The sequence below is a fragment of the Chelonia mydas genome, chromosome 10, assembly GCF_015237465.2.
Source record: "Chelonia mydas isolate rCheMyd1 chromosome 10, rCheMyd1.pri.v2, whole genome shotgun sequence".
Lineage (NCBI taxonomy): Eukaryota > Metazoa > Chordata > Testudines > Cheloniidae > Chelonia > Chelonia mydas.
In genome coordinates, this window is record NC_051250.2 from 47048956 (window position 1) to 47065270 (window position 16315).

Sequence of the window (16315 nt, forward strand, 5' to 3'; positions counted from 1 at the left end):
ATGGATCTTTACGGCCACCTCTGCCGACTGCTGGTCTGATTTAGAGGTGAGTAGGAATTCTCCCCAGAAATGGAGCCTGCTCTCCCCCTATTGCTGTCTTCTCCAGACCACCTGCAGGGGACTACTGGGAATGTGCTTGGAATCTCCATGTGCTTGGGGAGACAGGGTCTCCTGATGTAGGAGGTTTCAGAGTAACAGCCGTGTTAGTCTGTATTCGCAAAAAGAAAAGGAGTACTTGTGGCACCTTAGAGGCTAACCAATTTATTTGAGCATAAGCTTTTGTGAGCTACAGCTCACTTCATCGGATGTAGCTCACGAAAGCTTATGCTCAAATAAATTGGTTAGTCTCTAAGGTGCCACAAGTACTCCTTTTCTTTCTGATGTAGGAGGTTTGTTTTCTCGAAGGTTCCTTGGAGCATTTTAGCTTTATTTAAACCCACAGACATTTCTAGCCCTTCTGGACTAACAGGGAATTCCCTGATGGGACCCCAATGCAGCACTGCCATCCCGGCCTTGTCTGCACTCTCCTCGTCTCCTGAGGGAGATCTGTTATTAACTAGAGAAGTGGGGACAAGCAGAGCTCGTGAAGTCCTGGCCTCTTGGGCTAAAATCTCTAATGGAATCCTGCTGGTTTAGGAAGAATTTGGAGCAGATTCTCCCCAAATTTCCCCCTGGTCCCTATTGTCCCTGTCCATGTTATCTCAGCTCCCTACCTGTGGGGTGAGGTGTTTGTCAAATGCCTTGGAGATGGGTGTGCAATATAAATGTTCTGGGCTGTGACTGGTGGCAGTCCCTCCCCAGAGAAGCCATGCAGTGTGATTAGTTCCCCACACAGCTGTATTGTCTACCTCACCCCCCTGGGGTTTCTATCAGTGACCAGGAAAGGAGGAAATGACCCCCCCGCCCCCCCTTTGCACTTATCCACAGCCACAGACCAGGGGAAGGAGAATACAGCAGCCACTGGGTGTTGCAGCCCTTCCCTATCTGGGCCTGCTGCTTCAGGTAAATAGGAAACAGGGGTATATACAACTCAGATTCACCCCTTTCCCTGCATAACCTTCTGTAACCTTGATGTTGAAATATTTCCAATTCACAGTAAGTCGTTACAGATAAGGCTGCAACAAAACCCAGGTTCAAGCATCTAGGTCGGTTACAGAAAATGTATTTAGGCAACACTGTGAATGATAAAAACCAAACTTCGTTCAAAAAGAAAATGATTAGTTAAGCAAACAGGTGCACAATTACCACTTACACTGTCAACACCGAGTGTGCATATAACTGCTGTATTGTGGATCAGTGGGGGATCAGCCCACTGACAACAGAGTGAAGTACAGCCTTAGAACCCTGGGACATAACGGTACCCTTGGGGTGTTAATTGGAGAGTTCACCGAATTAACAAAACAACTCCCAGTAGGAGCCATTCTCATACTATTGAACGTGCAACTGCCCCTTACACTAATTATATTTCCATCGCCTCCTTATTGACTCTACATTACACGTGGTTTACATTAACATCTGCACCAATATCTTCCCTTACCAGCAGTATAGATAGCATTTTAATAAAACAATCACAATTCTCAAAAACACTCATTAAAAACCCTGCTTAAGCCAGTTATAACCAAAACCTAACAGTAGCAGAACCCCAGGCCATGTCCTTGCTAACTCTTACTTTCCCATAACAGGATCTCCAACTTATCGCTAGCTTTCCTCACACTAACAACTTCAGTTTTCCAAACTCTTCTATACTTAAGCTAACTTAGGCCAAAAACCTAATTTCTACTTATTTTGTAACCTAAACCATCCCATTGGTAGGCCAAATTCACAGCCATGAAAAGTCATGGACCATGAAATCAGACCTCCACCATGAAATCTAGCTGTTGGAGAGGCGGTGAAGGGCAGGCTCCTACCATGCCCCTGGCTCCAGCTGCTAGTCCCCTCTGGGCTGGGGAGGGACAGAACTCACACTTCCCCTGCACAGCCGCCCTCACGGGGGAGATCAGACCCCCCTCTGGGTACATACCCCCACTGTTTGGAAGGCAGCACAGAAGTGAGGGTGGCAATCCCACAACCCCCCTACAACACTTTTGCAACTCCTCCACAACTCCCTTTTGGGGTAGAACCCCCACTACAACATTGTGAAATTTCAGATGTAAACATCTGAAAACCTGAAATTGATTTTCAAATCCTGTGGCCATGAAATTTACCAGAATGGACCGTAAATTTGGTAGGGTGCTACCTATAGGCTATACCTGCCCTTTGCCAACTCCCTTCAGTGGGTCGGCCCCCTCCTTCCCATTAATGAGGTTATGCTTGTGCCTGGCATTCGACTTTTCCAGAGGCCTTGTGGTCTGCACTGCCTGAATGAGAAGGGCTCTTGGAGTCCCCATCTCCCTGCAGTTCTCCCTCCCCCAGGCACTGCACGTGCTAGATTTCTAAATCCTCCAAGCTGTGTTTGCTGCAAGCTAGTCCCCATCCCCTGCACTGCTGAGACCCCATTGCACACTGTGGGGGAGTCCGGAGGGCTGTGATTGTTGGCACCAACCTGTGACAGTGAGAAGGAAAGCTGGGGTGGCTTTGCCTCTGTTTAGAGAATCGCTCCTTTCTGGGTCACACACATGTTCTCTGTAACTGAGGAAGTTCTTTGGTGACCCAGGTGTGACTGTATTTGTTACTCAGTGAAATCAGGTTCATTGAAGTTCCACAAGAGGACTGGAACCTGCTGCTTTGGGTACAGAAAACTCCCCTCCCCTCAGCACTATCATTCAGATCACTCCCCTGGCGGTTCAACGAGAGACCTTTAATGGAGAAATTTAACCCTTCTCTTCTGTTGACAGACACAGCAGAGCAAGAGACTGCAGTGTCAGCCAGAGATGGCAACCCACCTGACACAGAGTCTCCTGGTCCAGGTAGGCAGAAAGCAGCATGATGCACAGCCAGAATTCCTTTCCGAGGCCAAAGTTGCTGGTCATCTACAATGTCTTTTACAGAATCAACATAATGTTTAGTTCTAGCTTGTGCAAAGAGTATAAGCCCCGTGTGATCCTTCTGGGTGAAGAGTGGTATATTAACGCAGAGTGCTATATTAGAGCATCACAGCTGTTATTATGAGAGCAAATGTCTCATCAGCCTCAAAATTCAGAAGGATGCCCACAACGGCTTATGAACTTGTGTGCACGGTTGCAGCAATGATCCAAGCAGTTGCGGTGACTGCTTGTGCAAACGATCATTGTGATGTGTAACCGGCTGACTGTGTGTCAAGCCATCACGGCTGGGGCTGGAACTGTGGGTGTTACTGAGCCACACACACTCCATTCCTGGAAGCAGACACCAATGCATTTTTCATGACTGAGCTGCCCGTGGTTTTCATATGTACATTACAAAAGGCTTTGTGAGTCACGATCAGATGCTGTCTCAGGCACTGCTGGTTTGGGGGCTGTGCAGTGAGGTGGGCCAGAATAGATCACTTCTTGGTCAGAGTTTCTCCAGCCAGAACACACCTCATAAACTCAGTTACCTCATGGAACCAATGCTCTAGGTGACAGAGCCGCCTTGCTGAATCCCAAGGAAGAGGAGAGGTACCACAAAGATTTTATCCCCAAGGAAGGGGGATCCCACATTTCAGCAGCTGCAGCTCTGTGCATCCACCTCTGTCCGAGCCTCGCAATGTCTCTGGCTCCTTGGGGTTCTCCAGCTCATGAATTACGTCCTTCTGGCTGAGGGGAACCCAACGGAATCCATTTCAAAGCCCTTAGTCAAGCAGAGAACTTCCCCTAGGAAATGGAGGCTCCCCCCACCCGGAGCAATTCCAGCCATCTTGGGAGCCGCAGACCAGCACAGAGAATTAAGCTTGGGTCTCATTCCACATGGCAATGCAGAGCACTGGGCACCAGAGTGCTAGCTTGGCCTCCCAAGAGTAAGGTGTGAATGTTCTGAGGTCCGTGCGGTAGAAGAGAAACTCCTGTGATCTGTTTACGTTGTTTCTTGTCTTAGGAGTCAATATGGCGCTTTTGGACTGTCTCTGCCAAAGACTGACTCAGACTATTGGTGAGTAGGAATTCTGCCCAGAAGCGTCCCCCATGCTACAGATTTCCCCCAGTTTCCCTCCGATTCCTATTGCCCCTACATAGAATGAGTCACATGATACCTCACCCCACTACTGCCCTTCTGAATTACAGGATGGACACCTTTCCGAATGGACAGGACAAATCTGGACTCCAGCCAGCCAGGCCCCACTGATTCTTCTGCCCCAGGTAGGAGTCAACAGCCTTTGGCTGTGACAAATCACCACATTTCTATTTCTGTCCCACCAGGAAGTTCCATCGCAGTGCACACAGGATCATTCAGTGCCTCAGCTTCCCTAGCTGTATAATGGGGCCAACAAGACTCACAACCTTCACTGGGGTCTGGAAGGTGTGGGTAATGTTTGTAAAGGGACTGGAAGAGGAAATGCCTGATCTCAGTGTTAAGTAACATGACACTGTGCGGGCTGTGATTGGTGGAAATCCCTCGCCAGGGGTTCCATACAGTGCAGACGTTTCCACACGGTTGTATGTCCCTGTCACCCCCAGGGCATTCTATTAGTGACCATGATAGGGGGGAATTAACCCCCCATCTGCCTCTATCCACAGACACAGAGGAGCAGAAGGAGGCCCAAAACCAAGACCCAGAGCCACAAACCCTGGCTGCAGGAGAGAGCAGCCACTGCAGCACCAAGTGCTGAGCCTCCTGATCCAGGTGGGCCCATGCCCAGTATTGCATGCCAGGAATAAAGCGGGGGAAAGCAAAGTGACAGCAAAGTGACAGCAAAACCCCAGTGCTGAGAGGGCAAGAAGAGACTCCACCCAGGTTCTGTGCCCTGCTCTGCACATGCACATAAGCCACTGCCCTGTGCTCCACCCTCCAGGCCGGCCTCTGCGCCATCCCACCCTGTGCTACAGCCTGGCTGCCATAGGGCAGCAATGGAATCACCACCTGGCAGCCTGGGTGCCAGTAAAGGGGGAACTGACCCACCAGGCAGCTCCCTCTACCAGCTCAGCTCCCCAGTCGCTCTTCATAAGAACATAAGAATGGCCATGCTGAGTCAGACCAATGGTCCATCTAGCCCAGGACCCTGTCTTCTGACAGTGGCCAATGCCAGGTGCTTCAGAGGAATGAACAGAATGGAGCAATTATCAAGGGATCCATCCCCTGTCATCCAGTCCCAACTTCTGGCCATCAGAGGTTTAGGGACATCCAGAGCATGGGGTTGCATCCCTGACCATCTTGGCTAATATCCATTAATGGACTTATCCTCCTTGAACTTACCTAGTTCTTTTTTAACCCAATGATGCTTTTGACCTTCACAACATCCCCTGGCAATGAGTTCCACAGGTTGATTGTGCATTGTGGGAGGAAATGCATCCCTTTGTCTGTTTTAAACCCACTCCCTATTTTCATTGGCTGACCCCTGGTTCATGTGTTATGTCAAGGTGTAAATAACACTTCCCTAGTCATTTTCTCCGCACCATTCCTGATTTTATAGACCTCTATCGTGCCTCCCCTTAGTTGTCTCTTGTCTAAGCTGAACAGTCCCAGCCTTTTTAATCTCTCCTCGTATGGAAGCTGCTCCATCCCGCTCATCATTTTTGTTGCCCTTCTCTGTATCTTTTCCATTTCTAATCTACCTTTTCTGAGGTCAGGTGACCAGAACTGCACATGGTATTCAAGATGTGGGCGTACCATGCATTTATATAGAGGCAATATGATATTATCTGTCTTATTATCTATCCCTTGCCTAATGATTTCCAACATTCTGTTTGCTCTTTTGACTTCCACTGCACATTGAGTGGATGTTTCCAGAGAACTATCCACTATGACGCCAAGATCTTGTTCTTGACTGGTAACAGCTAATTTAGACCCCATCATTTTGTATGTGGGATTATGTTTTCCAATGTGCATTACTTTGCACTCATCAGCACTGAATTTCATCTGCCATTTTGTTGCCCCATCACCCAGTTTAGTGAGATCCCTCTGTAACTCTTTGCAGTCTGCCTGGGACTTAACTATGGTGAGTAATTTTGGATCATCCACAGATTTTGCCACCTCACCATTTTACCCTGAACAGCACAGGCCCTGGTACACATCTTTGGGGGACCCCACTATTTACCTCATTGTGAAAACTGACCTTATATTCTTACCCTTTGTTTCCTGTCTTTTAACCAGCTACAGTCCATGAGAGGACCTTCCCTCTAATCCCATGACTGCTTACTTTGCTTAAGAGCAAACTTAGTTTCCTTCTGTTCATTTTAGGCACCAAGCGAAAGGCCTATTTGTCAGCCTGGGGACAGCTAGCCCCAGTCAGCGAGGATGAGGAAAGGCCAAGAGTGAATGAGGAGAGAGCGGGAAATGCACAGCACACTGGGGAAGTGCCCGTGGCACAGATAGTACAAGGTTCCCTCCATCACCAACCCAGCCAGGACTCCCATCCACTACTGCCTTCCCCACGACGCACTGACCCTCTGAAGCTCTGACCCCCTTTCCAAACGGGCTGCATTAGGGAACCAGGGAGAGAAATAATAACCATCAGCCTGAGCTTCCCCTCTCCCCAGAGTGTCCCGCACACACCTCGCCCTGGGCCCAGGGCAGGGTTAGCTGTTAGCCCAGCCTACACCTGCGGAGAGCAAGGCTCCGGGAGGGGAAGTGGCTGGCCCAAGGCCAGAAAGCAGGAGTATACATCCCTGGTACACTCTGGAAGTGACCATTGTAGGAGGTGAGCAGGCAGAGACAATGGGCCAGATCCTTGGCCCCTGGTAAGGCAGCATGAAGGGACCTTAAGCTCTCCCTTCCAAGCTGCCACGTTGTTTCCTCACCCCAGTGCGGGGGCAGGGAGGAGCCCTTGGATGCTGTCTCCCCATCGCTGACCTGTCTGTGTGGGACTCTAGACTGTCAGCCCTTCAGGACAGAGGTTGTCTGTCTGCGTTGTGCTGCACGCAGTGCAACGGGGCCTGATCCTGACTGGAGCCTCCGGGCACTGCCATAACATCAGTAGTGATAAGTAATCAGGGCAGGCCCTGCTCTTTCAAACCAGGCCCCGCCATCCCTGCCATCCTCTCAGCACACACCACCCCAGCTGGCGCCAGGTACAACTATCCTGTTGAACCAACCATAAGTGATACTAGGCTAGTGCAAACAAAGGGGTCAAATGCCCCTCCCAGAGAAGGGAGAGTCCAGCACCAGCTGGAAGCTGCTCTCCACCAGGGCCATAACTTTATTTCTTCCAAGTCTGGGTTGTGGTAACCCAGCCGCTGATGGAGACTCTGCTCACTGGGGCTTGTCTGGCTGACACGTCATCCCCATGCCCTGCTTCTCTTCTCTTGCACAGAGCCTTGCTCGCGTGAGGGACATGTGTTGCGGTCCAAATGCAAGACAGAGCAAGGCTTTAAGCAAGCAAGCAGGCTGGTCTGCCTTGTCAGCTTTCCACCCTCTCTTTTATTCTTTTTCTCCTCCTGCGCATTACATACTCCAACAGATAAAAGGAATACACTGGCTTTGTTTAATATTCTTATTTACCAATTTCTATCTACCGCATTCCTTGCTCTCGGGCCTTGAGCCCAGTCCTGGGAGGCTTCCCACGGTTCATGTCCTCTGGGAGAGTTTCCAAGGTTCATGCCCTTGAGAGGAGCCGTGTGTGCACTGCTCCTACACAACACTCAGGGTGTGCCCTGAATGTTGCCAAGTGCATGAACCCTGCATGAATCCTTCAGACATGGATGAGGCTGCCCTGAGGAAGGACATTGGCACCCTCTTCCCAGCACTCCACTCCATGGTAAGAGATGCTGGAATCACTCAGGCAAAATGCCGGGGCCTACTGGCTTAACATGGGTAGGCTGTGGGAAGAACTGTCCCTGCCGCATCCTGTTCCCATTGGGTGATGGATCCTGGAGAACTCTCCTTTGATTTCTTTTTCTGCCACCCACCCCAACCCCTTTGACCGGGAACATCAGCATCCCGCACCTTGTTCCAATGCTCCACATCTTCAGTTCCTGACCTGAGATGCTCTGCTTCTACATGAGCCATGGCCCCTGAAGCCTCGGCGTCACTCATAGACTGATCCAGCTGGCTGGCCTGTTCTTTAGATGGGAATTAAAATCTGCTCCTCCACCCTCACCCCTTCACTCTGCCATCTGAGGGCTTGGCCTGAGAGATGCTTGATCTAGTTTGCCTTTGCTGGTGTTGCTTTCTTCCCTTAGGTGTGTCATCTCCCCAGAGAGCACCTGGAGGAGTGGAGAGAGGCCCTGGACTCTCCGGTCCATCTGGGTTAGAAACCCATTCACCTTTCCCAGAGAAGGAGATCACAGCCTGTGGAATTCCAGAGCCCAGGCATAGAACTATATTCCCTTCCCCTTTATGATTCACCCCATTATGATTCACTCCTCTTCCTGCAGCTCGCTTGTTCCTGGTGGAGCTGCTTGTGTTCCTCTTCAGGAGGCTGAACAAGGACGAGGAAGAGGAGACCTGTGCCAGTCTCTTCATTCTGGACCTGATAGTCTGATCCAACAGTAAGTGACTCCACAGTGAGGCCTCGCCTTTTGATGTGTTATGGCCTCTTGTGCAATTAGCAGCGCTTAGCACTGGGCCTCACTGGGGTCATTTGTACCTCTCTGCAGTAGATAATCCAAGTCCTGCAGCCCCCTCAGCCGATGCTGCAGCAATGAGAGAGGACAATCACTGCTGGAACTGCAAGTGTGGGCAGATCCAGCTGGTTACCCATGGGGGTAATCTGCTGCTAGGGACATTGAGGTTGCTCTAAGGTTCCTGAGATCTCAGGTCCCTGCACACCCTGGTTTAACACCAGCCCTGCTGAGCCATGTGTCTGTGTCTCTTACAGTTTCTGAAATGACAAACCATACAGAGAAGCTGTTCATAGCCCTGGGGCCAATCCTGCAGAGCACAAGCCTACGGGTGAGTCTGGAACCATGGCCAAAGCGGCCAAAGCTGGTGAATGTCTGCCTGCCAGTGCAGAGCCTGCTGGGACCCTGTGCATCGAAACACACGACCCATCAGTGCTCCATAGTGTAGGGCAGAAGGTGGGAGAAAGAATCCCAGCAGGGCTCCCGCTGCACTCCCACTGCTGGGCTGCCTAGCAGCATTTCACCAAACACCCCGCTGAGAAAGGATCCCAGCCTGGATTGGGAGGGGACAAGGTGCCTCCACACTGTGTGCAAATTATTTCTGTTTCTGTCTGGGTCTGGCAGGTCAGAGACGCCCTTGCTTACTTTATACGGACAATGGGGGCGCATGGGCTCTTGGAGAAATCTGCATCAAGATCCTTAATTGATTTCTTGGTGCATTAGTGCACCCTGATCCTCAACAGCACGGTAAGAATCCACACAGACCTTAGCGATGGGAGTCCGTGAACAGGTAGAACATGGGGTCAAGGGATAGGGAAGGAGGAGCAGCTGCAGATGTGGGAGGGGCAGGCGATGTGCAGCAAATAGGGCTTGGGAAGCAGATGGAACTGGGGATGGCACCCTCCATCTATTGATGAAAGATGATGACAAATAGAAGACAGTGTTTTTTCCTCCCAGTCCATTCTCTCTGATCGCTCCCCCAGCTGCCATCCGGGCTCTGTCCCTCGCACTGGGGCAGGATTAAGAGGCCCCCCAGCAGCACTGCATTGTGGGACAGAGGAAGCGGCTGAGCCCAGCAGATACAATTGGAGAAGCACCAAGGGCAGCTCACAAAGATTCACAAGCATTAAGAGAGACGTGGGGGTGACAGTTCATGCTCCCTCTTCCCCTCCCCTCCCAAGTGTCGTGGGTTCCTGGCTGGAGTTATTGAGAAGACCAGTTTCTTGGCCTGTCTGAGTTTAACTGGCTCTTCTTTCCCTGGCAGTTCCTGGAAGACCTTCTCTTCTTAATCTCAGACCACATCTGGCTGGGCTGGTTCATCACTAGTATCAGGCGCCAGCTGGCCTAAGTGATAAGCTGCCCAGTGACAAGGTCAGTGTCCTGGAAGGAATTAGGGCTCAGTGCCTAGTTCAGAACAGTGGTCGCTCCTCAGGGGCAGCTTGGGGCCAGTGAAGCACACAACTATACCCCGTGGGCTCTGTGCATGCCAGCAGCCAGCATGATGGTGTCTCTTTCGCAGAGCTGTCTCTACAAGTGCTGGTTCACCGGGCTGATGTTGTCTCCAGCAGAGAGCGTCAAGCCCCAGCTATGGCTTATGGTGGAGATGGTCAATTTCCGAGAAGAAGAGGAAAGAGAGGTGAGGCCTTTGCTCCTCCACTGACAAGAGATCACTTGTTCCTTGTCAATCCCCTGATGCTACGTGTGTATGTTCTGCCTTGGACACAGTCCAGGGGATTGAAAAGACCTTCCTTATACACATGCCCTTGGCAATGACCTTGAGAGCCCATCCTGGCCCCTTGGCTTGTTGCTCACATTCCCAACCTCCGTCTTTCTGTCTTTCAGGGATTGGCCTGAGGGCTTGGGCTGCGTGCCAGGCAACACCTAGGTGAGATTTTCGACATCCTGGAGCACAGGGTGCAGCTCCACACTTCTGCCGGTAGCTCTCTGCAGGTACGGTCCCCCCTAGCATCTCTGCTCTTTCATCCATCCCTCCACAAACCTTTGCAGATAAAGGGACCTGCCAGGGAGGACACTGCTTCCCAGAAGCCTGTTTGGTGAGGAGCTGAATTTCCAAGCAGTGGCTCAGGCTCCGTGGAGAGAGCCCTTTCCTTACTCCTCCATGGAGCTGAAATCGCAGCACAATGGGGTGGATCCTGAGGGAAAGGTGGGTCCTGTTGTATAAGCTCTCCAGGGTATCTCCTGGGCAGCTCAGACATGCTCCACGCAGCCCCATAAACAAGGCTCAGAGAGGGCCCAAAAGACACTGCCATGCCATCAGCTCCAGCTGACACATTTCTCAGCAAAACAGACCCTTGGTCTTCCCCTGAACTATTTCACAGACCCTCCTGGCAGACTCACCAGGGCCGGCGTGTCTGACATTTCCCCGCAACTCTCCAAACCTTCCTAGTAACTCTCTGGGCCAGATTCTCAGCTGGTGCAATCCACTGTAGTCCCAGTGACATCTCTGGAGCTAGGCTGAATTAAAGCAACTGCTAGTGTGTCCCCTTTGGCTGCTGGGTCACCTCAATCACCCAACCCTGGGAAGCTGGGAAGGGCCTTGGAGTCCAGGCAATTCAGCTCAGCAGAGTAGCCTTTGGTTGCTAACCCGGCTGGGTGAAAAATCCTCCCCTGGCCCCATTCGTGAGTTAGGAGCAGCTGGAAGCCATCCCTTCTCCTCACTCTCTCCTTTGCAATTCTCAGGAGCCAGCTTCCATTGAGCAGTTGAGAAGCCTCCTGCTCCTCACCTATAGGCATGTGGTCCACTCAGGCCCCATGGATCTCATCCCAGAGAGCATAGGCTGCAAAATCCTGTCTCCTATCCAGAAGCCCTTTTGCCTGAGCCCACACGTAAATCAAAGCCCTCCCCTGACCGCCCACGCAGCACCTACCCAGGGTGTGCACAGCAGCACAAAGCCATGTCTTTGCATAAACTCAGCTCAAAAGGCTGGCCCTTTGCCCCAGGAGGGACAGGAGACACGGGAGCAGCACCACTCTCTGTTCCCCCCCTCCAATCTTGATTAGCTTCTGCTCTGATTCAAGGCCCATGGAAGCTAATGGAAGGACTCCCATCTGGGCCTTGTTAGAATGTAACTGTGCATCACTCGATGCTATTGTCCCAGAGATGACTGTACCCTGTTTGGTACCTCTAGCCTTGTGCTGCACTCAGGGATCAGAAGATAAAGATTTAGGGCTTGTTTCCCCACACACTGCAGTCAATGGTGTAGCCGGGCACAAAAGGGGCACTGAGTGATTCAGGCCCCTAGCCCAGCAGACAGGCTCTGGTGCTGAAGGTGGCAGAAAGCTCCGCTATCCGGGTAGAGGTTAGTGAGGCATGGACAAAGCTGCAGCTCCCACCTGCCTCCTTGGCTGGGAAACTCAGCCACCCCCCTGCTGAGTAGCTGGACCCAGGTGGGAGGAAGGATTCTTTGGGAAAGGGCAGCCCGTGGTCCAGGTGAGACCCATGTCTATGTGCAGGGGGATCAGTATCACCTGGGGAAAGGGACCCCGAATACCAACAGCACCTGGCTCCAGACAGGGGATCCACTCGTCCCCCTGCCTTGTGCACCCCACCTTCCTTGCTATTTACTTCCCCGCTTCTCTCTGCTCCAGTGTCTCCAACAACTGCCCTGGGAGGCCCTGGATCTCATGCTGCAGCCGTTCCTGGAACTGCACCTGACCCCCACCATGCTGCTGCGTCTGTTTCTGGTATGATGGGGAAGAGGGGCCCATTTACGCTGGCCATGTGGGGATGGGCCGGCTGGTCAGGTTCTACCCGGACCACAAGAGGGAAGGCTCCAGTTGATCCCGAGGGGGCTGAGCAGGCCTCCCAGCTGCTATGAACTAGCCAGTCCCAACGGGGCATACACCCGACCCTGGGATCCAGCAAGACAATCCTAGTCCTGCTCCAGGGGGTGTCACTTTGGCCTCCTAAATTTGGGCTGGCACCCCTGTGCTCCTGAAGGAAACAGCCCCGAGACCCCACAGGATCAATGGGGAGAGTCCTCAAAGCGCTGAGTCCAAGATTCTCGGACCCGTCCCAGCGCCCCCCAGACAGGAGAGGAGCGCCGAGTTCCAGTGTCCGGCAGCGGAGGAGAAGGGGTTAAATGCGCCATCTCCTCTCCCTGCTGGGGCAGGAAGCAGGTTCTGGGGGTTGCCCAAAGGACATGGCGGGGAGGTCGCCCCGGCATTGCTGCCGCTCACACGGCTTTCTCTCTGCTCCCCAGCACTTGTAGCCGTGGATCTGCTCTCCCCGGGCCCAGGAGCGCAGCCGAGCTGTGAGAGCCAGCGCCCGGTTCCTCATGTTCTATTGCTTCCAAGCCATCACCAAGGTGAGCAGCACGGACCCTGCTGCCCCCCGCAGCACTCACAGAGAGAGGGGGAGGGATGATACAGACAGTGCTGGGCTCAGCCCCAGTCCATGCCTTGATTTTCTGTTCAGTGGCTCATTAGGACCTGAGACCCATGGCAGAGCAGGGCTACATGGCCAGGCTGCTGACAAGCCAGGCCTTCGATGCTCAGGAGGCCACCAGACACTGGGCATCTCAGGCTCTCTACTGGCTCTTCACGCCTTGCAAAGGTAAGATGGAGCGGAAGCAAACAGTCTTCACCTGCCAGCCCCGGCCGTGACCTAGCGAGCAGGGCTGCAGAGAGAACGTGGCGCCTTCATCCCAGCTCTGACCAGAGGGACACAGAGCAGAAGTGAGTTGGTACCTACCAGGCTGGCCTGGCATCTGCCCTTCACCAGGTGCCTGGGACCATCTATGACCTCCCCTGATCCCACCCCTACCCCCAACACTCCTTCTACATCAGGGTGATAGGTGGGCAGCTGGCCCAGGAGCCAGCTGAGAGCTCACCATAGCTGGGCGTTCCCAGCTGCGTCTGGAGTCTGGCTTTTTGGCACCTCTGACCTGGCTTGACGGGGAGAGGGAAGAATCCGGCCCCGAGAGCACTGCCTGAGCGCTGCTGGTTTCTTGGGCAGCCATCATGTACACCCAGACAGGGGCACGGCGACTGTGCTGAGCAAGACGCAGAAGGATGCCAGCTGCAGAGAGAGCCCTGCCCATGTTCCTATGGGAGTAAAAGAGACTGTGGCTGGAGAGACAGACACACACATGGGAAAGGGGGCGTTATTGTCTCCTTCCTTCCATGAGGAGCCGGCAGATGGAAATTCCTGGGTATGGGCTCCAATGCCCACTCACATAGCCCTGGGCGTAGGCTGCCAGTGCCTCTATCTCCATTCCCTGAGGAGCAAATCCACCTCCCTGGGCCAGGGCTCACTGCTCACACTCGGCCTGTGCCTTTCGCTGCAGCTCATTGCGAAGCACCTGCCGTCGCGTGACCTCATGCCCTTCAGCTTCACCCTGCTGGTCAGCCTGCTGGAGAAGGGGGAGCGTGCTGACCAATGGGCAGGCGTCATGGAGGCGGTGTTGAGAGAGAGAAAGAATCAGAGCTACAGGGCCAAGTAATGGCTGGGCATTGGACATCTTGGGCAGCTCCATCTTGCCCCATGCCCAGAATTTCTGGGGCACGAGGGAGGATGTGGAGGGGAGATGTCCCTTCTCACCATCATTGATCAATGGGACCCATCCCCTGTCTGCAGGGTGGCCGCTGGGCACGGCCCTGTAATCATTTGCAGGCATTGATCCCAGGAGTCTGGCTTGCCCAGCTCACTCCCTAGGAAAAGTGCCCTGTCTCCAGACTCATCCCCCAGCTGGGGGAACAGAGCCCACAGTGGGGTCCCCCGTGCCCACTGGGCAAAGAGTCAGTGGACACGGATTGAAATGATTCCCAGATGCTTAGGTCCCACTCAGCCCAGGTGTGCTGTCACAAGGGGAGGTACAGGGGGAGGTACACAAGGGGAGGTACAGCCAGCATATCCGGAGGGGGGTGGGGGGTGTCACCAGGCAGCAGAATTGGGACCCTTAGTGCTACAGGGCTGGATCAGGGGTGGGGGTTTCAAGGTACCAAACCCGCCTCGGCTCAGTCACTCACTAGGAGAGTTTATCCATGGCCTCTGCCGGGCCATGTGACCGCTGACTTGTTTCTGGCCCTTGCCTGCCAGACACCCACAGCGGGGATAGGGTCTCAGCCTCTGCTTTGCCTCCGCAGGTGCAGGATCTGCACGCGGCTCTTTCATACACACTGTGCCCACCCCAAGGGGGGGCGGCTGAGTGAAGGGACGAGACATCCTACACCTACTGGTCAGACAGCACACCAAGGCCGCGGTCAGCATCCTCCTGCAGACGCCCTGGCCTTACGAGCGGCGAGCGCTGGCCCCGGGGGAAGGATAGAACACCCCGCTCCAGCCTCCAAGCCCCCCCTTAAAGGGGTCACTCCACAGCACCATGGTTACACGCAGCACAGACCCTCCCCTTGCACACAGGCCCCCAGGGAACAGCCCTGCCCCGGCATGCTGTCACCATTAGCCTCCCTGTCCCTTGGAGGGCTCTGTGTGCTCTGTGACCCCCCAGCTCAGGGCTCCCCCAGTTGAGCTATTCCTAACACAGCTGTCACCCTCCCCCACTTCGTTCTGTGCCAGCCAGTCCACCCCCTCCCGGTTCAGCTGTGCAATGGCTTGGCTGGCTGAAGGCCAGAACAGTCCTCCAGGGCCCCCCCATCACAACACAGAGCAGGAGAGACCCCATGTGAGCAGGTTCACCCCCTCTGTCAGCATGGTCCCCCGCTCCCGGCAGGGCATCCCTCCAGGCTGAGGCAGGAGAGGGGCCAGCCTAACTGCATCGCCCCCACAGACGCCCCTACACTGAGCATGTTCCCGCAGGGGCACCCCCTCCCCCAGCTGGGAAATGCCCTCTCTCCCCCCGGAATCCCAGCCTGGTATCTTCCCCATCGAATGCTTTTAGACGCCTCATCCTACCCTAGAGGCTGGTCTTCTCCGATTCACCAGCCTGCCAAGGTCCCCCGGGCCAGCAGCACCTCCCCTGCATCCTGCCCAGAGCCGACAAGCACAGCGCCCATTTTCTAGCCTTCTCCAAACCCCCCACCCCAGAGCCATGGCATGGCCAGAACTGGAGCCTTGTTCCTCCTGAACCCCCCACCCCCTGCCCCATGGGGAAGGAGTTCCTGCTATCCTTGCCTGCAGCCCCCACTCTGTGCCCCTCCCCCAGCTCAGGAGATCCAGCCCAGCACCTAGCCCTACCCCCCACCAGGGGTGGGCACCTCCTCACACCAGCCCCCACCGCTGAGCCTGGAGTCACTGCTTTCCCCCGTGGGGGCTCTAACCCCAGCCCCTCTGGTTCCCATCAGGAGAAGGCGGCAAGGGAGGGAGGGGCCCCCCCCAGCTGGGAGAAGTGAGTCTGGCCACCTCTGCCATCCTTTGCTGTGACACAGTGCCCCCTGGCAGTGCCCAGGCAGGAGGGTATGGACCCCTTAGGACTGGCCAGTGCCTGAAAGACCTTGAGGTCAGCCAGCAGCAGGCTCAACCTGCTGCTTCTGGCCCATCACCCCTCGGAGGGCATCATCCCCGGTGTGTACCAACGGGTCCCGTCCTCTGTGTTAATTCCTTACCTGCCATCCCTCTGTCTGTCACAGCCAGGCCAAGGCCATCTGGAGATTCCTGTGTGCAGACCCTATGCTGGCCAGGGCGGTACTGCACATCCTGCTGTATGACAGCCCGGAGAAGGGCCAGGCTAACGCTAAACAGACCCAGGACAGGAGCTGCCCCCAGCCAGCCTGGCTGCCCCTGGCGG

At 54.2% G+C, this 16315-nt stretch overlaps 1 pseudogene; it reads left to right on the forward strand.

The window, feature by feature from the left end:
* LOC122462025 overlaps positions 1-16315 on the forward strand; it is a 27418-nt pseudogene continuing 11103 nt past the window's right edge.